Here is a 5,869-nt window from a genome sequence, read left to right as displayed (position 1 = left end):
AGACTACCTAGAGAGTTTCAAGCACATGCATGAAGGCATTTACTGGATGTAGCTCTTCTGTGTTTGAGGCTTTTGTGTGAGCGTTTCGCTGATGTGCAATTCAGGTGACTACTTTGCCAGCTGGCTTCTCTCGTCCCCGAGCAAATTCACCAATGATGATTCACATTTAACACCAGTGTGAGTGCATGATAAGTCACTTCATAACTTGGTGATTGGCCATTGCCCACATTAGACCAATGATTAATGGCATTTGTGAAACAACACACAAACACACAGTGGCTGGTCACGACGTTCATTTGCTGAAGCCATGATACACAATGAAATTGGCAACTTTTAACCACTAATACTATATAACTATAAGATATGTATTCAAGTATTTATAGAGAGTGGAAAAAGAATTGTTGTAACATCAGAACCAACCTAAAAACAATATGAAAAGGATAATCTATATCCACAACTAAGTATTAACCCACTTGCTAAATGACAGAACACATTCAGAAAAGGATTACTCATAACCTTTATTCCTGTTATCTAGTTTGACTGGCTGTATGTTTGCCTCTTAAGCGTACTCATTTATCCTTTCTTTTCAAACAATTAGAGGAAAGTCATTCAATCATAATCATTTCGGTAAACGTGGCTGTGTAGTCACAATATTTACTTGCCAGGGCCTTTTTTGTTGTTCACAGCTGTTTGATTTTCACTTTTCATTCAGCAATATTGTTTGTCATTAGTTAAGGACAGGAGGCTTGTGGGTGGTAAATTACCAAAATAGTAATCAACATGTGGCTTGACTGGATGGAAACAAAATAGAGCAAATTATTAAACATATCAGACAAGAAATGGTTCCAAAATATGTTGGTTCAGATTTAACTGTATTTGAACATACAGTACCCTCTTGAAACTGTCAAAATTGATTATATGTATGACAATATGAGGGAAGGCCATTGATCTTCAGGATATAAATAGTGTGTGAATATCATTTCATGCTCCAGCCACCATAAATAGTCAGCTGTGTATTTTGATCAATATTATATGGATTGAGGCTACAGGTTACTTGCAACTGTGACACATGTTTAGTGACAAGTATGGCATTAGTAATATATTCCATGTTGTTGTGAGGCAAAGTAGGCTACTGCCGTGTGTGTGTGTGTGTGTGTGTGTGTGTGTGTGTGTGTGTGTGTGTTGGACTTCAGCACACCTGGCACTTTCTTGCTTATGGCATGCAGTACCAGAAGTTTAATTTAATTAAAAGCCAAAGTAAGGAGTCCTCTTTTTGTTAATTGAGACTCATAGAAAATCACATTTGAAATATATATCCACTTCTAGCCACTTAATCATTATTAATGTATTTTATGGTTGTGTTGAGTAGCTCATGGTCACTGTGAGGTTGCTGGGAAACCAGCTTTGACTTCAGGAAGTTACTGTTACATTTTACTGCAGGGATTAAACAAACTAGGGTTCAAACCATTCCTCGAGATAGGTGGTCGAGAGGTATTTTAAAGCAACACTATGTAACTTTTCCCGCTGTGGTCACCCTACAGATTTAAAGTAGAATCAACCCAATATGTCTCATTGGAACTTCAGATCCGCTACCCGATCTGGCAAACTTGCATAGTGCGGTCATAGCTGAGATCCGCAAAGCGAATGCAAAAATACCGTTCATCCTGTTACAAGTTGAAGAACCACTGAAACATATTTGAAAACATTATTTAAAGTTACAAAAAGTTCTCTAGTGTTGCTTTAAGAAACCTGTCTTATTTTCTCTTTTGTATATTTACTATTGCTCTTTAAAATACAAAAGTATTTCTTATCCGATTACCCAATTAATCAATGAAATGATCGCTAGAATACTCGATTTCCAAAATACTCAATGGCTGCAGCCAAATTTTGGCTTGTTAATAAGTGAGCTTTAGAAGTGGTGGTAGGTAGATTTTGTAACATCTTGGACACAGTGGGGCTATTTCCAGTGTGTGTTAAAAGCGAAGCTGATCAGCTGCTAAATAGTTAGCGTACAGACAGGAAAGGAGTATCGATCTTCTCATCAAACTATCCCAAAAGGAACCAAGTTAATTTCCCAAAATGTCAAGCTATTCCTTTGAGGTAAGGGAATGGTTTATTATTGAAACTGTCAACTAGAACGTGAAGCACAAGACAGGATGGTAAATTTCTTAAACACTTGACCTAAACCTTGATCTTGCTTAACCCTACATCATGCAGGACTCAGGGTGCTCAACATTAATTAACAGTTCACACCATCCCATCAAGTTAGCCAACACCTTCACCCCCTCTAACATATAGTACATAGGAGCAAATTGTTCATCAGTGTGCTCTATGTCAATCCAATTAGCTAGAGCTGCTGCTTCCAGCTCCTGATGCCAACATCTGACCAACACCGTACACACAATACAGGTATCATGACTGCAGAATCAATATTTGGTTATACTGCTGACAGATCAGGGAACTTTAAATGTGTGAACTAGTTCCTTCTGATTGAACCACTGGTTCATAACAAGCATATATTTCAGAATTTAGATTATATTCCTCCCATTTATCTATTGATCCCTAGTTTCATTCCACAATCCGTCCCTCTACAGTAGTTTGCTAAATTGGGTGGCCATGGTATATTAAACACCTGTTGTGGAATAAAACACATCTGAGGGGCATTTCAATTGATTTTCTTCCCTTACCCTGCAGAGAATCTAAATCTGGCAATATTCATCCATGTATTTTCCATCTCTTCCCTCGCTCTCTGTCCCTCTCCCATCTGTGCGTGGAGATCTAAATCTGTTTCTAGCCTTTCCTCTCCCTCTTTCTACATCCCTCTTTCACTCATCCAATCTGTCCTAGACTCAACATTTGTTTACATTCTTCTGTCTGTTTGGCTTCACTTGGATGGAAACATACCTAATGAACTTTAATATCTGCTCCTAAAACAAAGAGAAAGGCCCAGCTGTGGTCATACCTGGTTTATATCAACGAGACACACACGCCCTCACTCACCCTTTCTTTGTCTCTTGCACACACAAACAAAATGTGTACTCAACATAGCGTGTGGCAAACATACACGTGCAGACAGAACAACAACACAACTTGTGGACAAGTGGTTAAATCCTCCTGACAGGTCTCAGAGAAAAATAAAAGAGAAGGTGGGCGCAGAGATGGGAGAGAAGAAGCGAGAGAGAAAGAGAGGGGAGTAGACATGATAGAGTGAAAGATGACGTAAAGGCGAGAAGCGGTGAGAGTGACAAGGAGAGGCAGAGGGGAAGGGAGAAAGAGTCACAACGACACATGAGGGAAAGTGAGTTGCGGTTAGCAGACAGCAGCTGGAGGGAATGATCAACTCAGCTGACACATCAGTTCATCTCACCGCAGAGCGGCGAAACAGATGGAGGGAGGGTGGGACGGAGATTGAAAGAAAAGGACATGTGGTTAAGAAACAGATAAATGTGAGAGGACCATCAGGAGACAGCAAGGTGGAGAAAGATGGAGGACGACAGGGAAAGACTTATGGATGGAGCAAAAGTATGGAGAGTAGCAGGGTGGCGGGACAGAGGTAGGAATTGAAAGGAGTTTGGTTTAAGAGGTGGGTTATATGTATGAGACCGCTTGTGGCATGTAAAATCAATTTCATAGAATTCTGACATTTAAACATGTAATCATATCTCCTTTCATCCCTCTCATTTGCCTTATATCCCTGCCTCCTTATGGTCCTCTTACCCATATGTTTCTTCCCAAGCCTGGCACTTAAGTCAAGTAAATTTTATGTAAATAGCCCAATACCACAAATCATTAATTTGCCTCAAGGGGTTTGAATACCAACCCAGTCTCACGGCAGTTTGTGAATTGGTCACATTATTTAATCTATTGATTTGTGTACACGGACACGTTCGTGTTTTTTTTGTGGTGGTGAGCACGAATTCTGAACTAATGTATTTCAATGGGAAGCATCTTTTGTGATGACAGCACGACTACGGTAGCGAGTTGTATGAAAAGCCCAAAATCAGCACAGGGAGGTTGGTTTGGGTGGTGTATGGTTCAAACAACAGAGGACTTTCACCCTAGAGACCGGGGATCGTGGTCCCTCGTGTGACAATACATGTTCCTAGAGTTCTTTTCCTAAACACAACCGTCCCCCCCGAGGCCACGGACGTCTCCCGCATGTGGCATTTCATTCCCCCATTGTTGCATCCCGCAGAGACCGCGGATCGTGTTGTGGCGTGTGACGTGTTTTTTCCCCGCTCTTCTTTTCCTACACCTAACCTCCGTACAGATGCTTCCCATTACACGCTCACCACCAAATGTGTGTACACAAATCAATAGATCACAATTAACGTGACTATTTCCCAAACTGCTGTGAGACCGTGTTCAATGGAATTGTGCCCTTTCTACCCATACTGAATGCTGAGGGTGTGGTAAAACAGCAAGTGGATTATTTAAATTGTATCACTACAGCACATCCTCCAGAGTAGATTACTATACAGGGTTCTGTTTAAATTAATCAAAAAGCACAAAGCAACAGTCTGTGGCAGAGGCCTGTAAATTTGTTCCAAGACCTAAGCATTTCATCCGCTGCAGCTGATTGGTGTCAAATGACAATCTTTCACATGCCACAACCACAATTGGATAATTGTTAGCTTACTAATGCTTGGTGAGAGCTACATTACATGAGAGAAGAAATTTATTACATATAACATATTGGCTTCGGTGTGGTTTAGGTTAAAGTTTTATGCATGCTGTACATTCTAGTCCAGCATTATTTTCTCTCTCCACCAACCTCTGAATTCATTCCATTCACCCAATCAATGCCTGAGTTTCTGGCCCGATTCGTAAACTGGCTCTTTTCCATATTCTCGTGTGTTCCTCATCTCTCAGGCACAGCAACTGATCACCATCCCAGCTCCTGCATCCCCCAGCAGATGAATCAAGCCTCCCCACTGGGACAGGTTCACACTCTCTCCTGCACAGTATCTGCTTCTGCCTCAGCTGTGGACTCTTTAACTGTGCCAAAACATCTCAAAAAATAATTTTATCATTTTATGATTTTTCTTAAGGGACAGGTTAAGCTTACTTCCCCACACATTAGCCGTTTTCTCTCGGTTAGATTTCTTGTTTTTATCAGTTTTTTTTTATAAATGAATAGAACATTAGAATCAGCACTCTTCAAAATCACATGAAAAAAAATAAAAGACATCGAGAGAAGGCTGATTATAAAATTCAGTTTACATGGTTAAAACATACACCAACAGTGCCTTGCATTTTAGATTAAAAGCACTAGATGTTTGCTCATTTTGTATCTTCTTGGTGTTGTTGCTGTCCGTGTCATGTCTAGTGTCTTTCCTAATAAGGGTTGACGTGTCATGACCACAAAATTTAAGGAAGCATCTGGTCAATATGATGAGGCAGGCTGAGGGCGTGTGAGTGTAATTGCATTTTGTATGAGGTCCCGCGTTGTGTCAATGTGTGAAGTGAATAAGGGCATTATGTGTGTGTGAGCGTGTGTTTATCCTTTTTTGTCGTTCTGCTTTGTTCCATTGTAATTGTTACATAACTTCTTTTTTTTAAATAAGTTGTTTGGAGCAAACCCACCCACACACACACACACACAAACAAAAAGTATCTCTTTTTTATGACCTCTTTTCTCACAAACACACAAACAACAACACACAGATGGTACTTGACAAGTTGATGCAGCATCTGTGCTTTAATGTGTCCACGTATTAAAAAAATTCTTAGTCAACAGAAAGATTGGTTACATTAGTTATTTCAGTTCTGTGCATTCTAACAGAGCTCAGATTTGTTAACACAATTGAGAATCCACCTTCACTAGTGGCTGGCGTCTCCCTTAGAGATAGGGTGAGAAGCTCAGTCA

Source organism: Etheostoma spectabile, chromosome 3 (assembly GCF_008692095.1).
Source record: "Etheostoma spectabile isolate EspeVRDwgs_2016 chromosome 3, UIUC_Espe_1.0, whole genome shotgun sequence".
NCBI classification, from domain to species: Eukaryota; Metazoa; Chordata; class Actinopteri; order Perciformes; family Percidae; genus Etheostoma; species Etheostoma spectabile.
The sequence above is the reverse complement of the archived record's forward strand: the minus strand, read 5'-3'. Positions refer to the sequence as shown.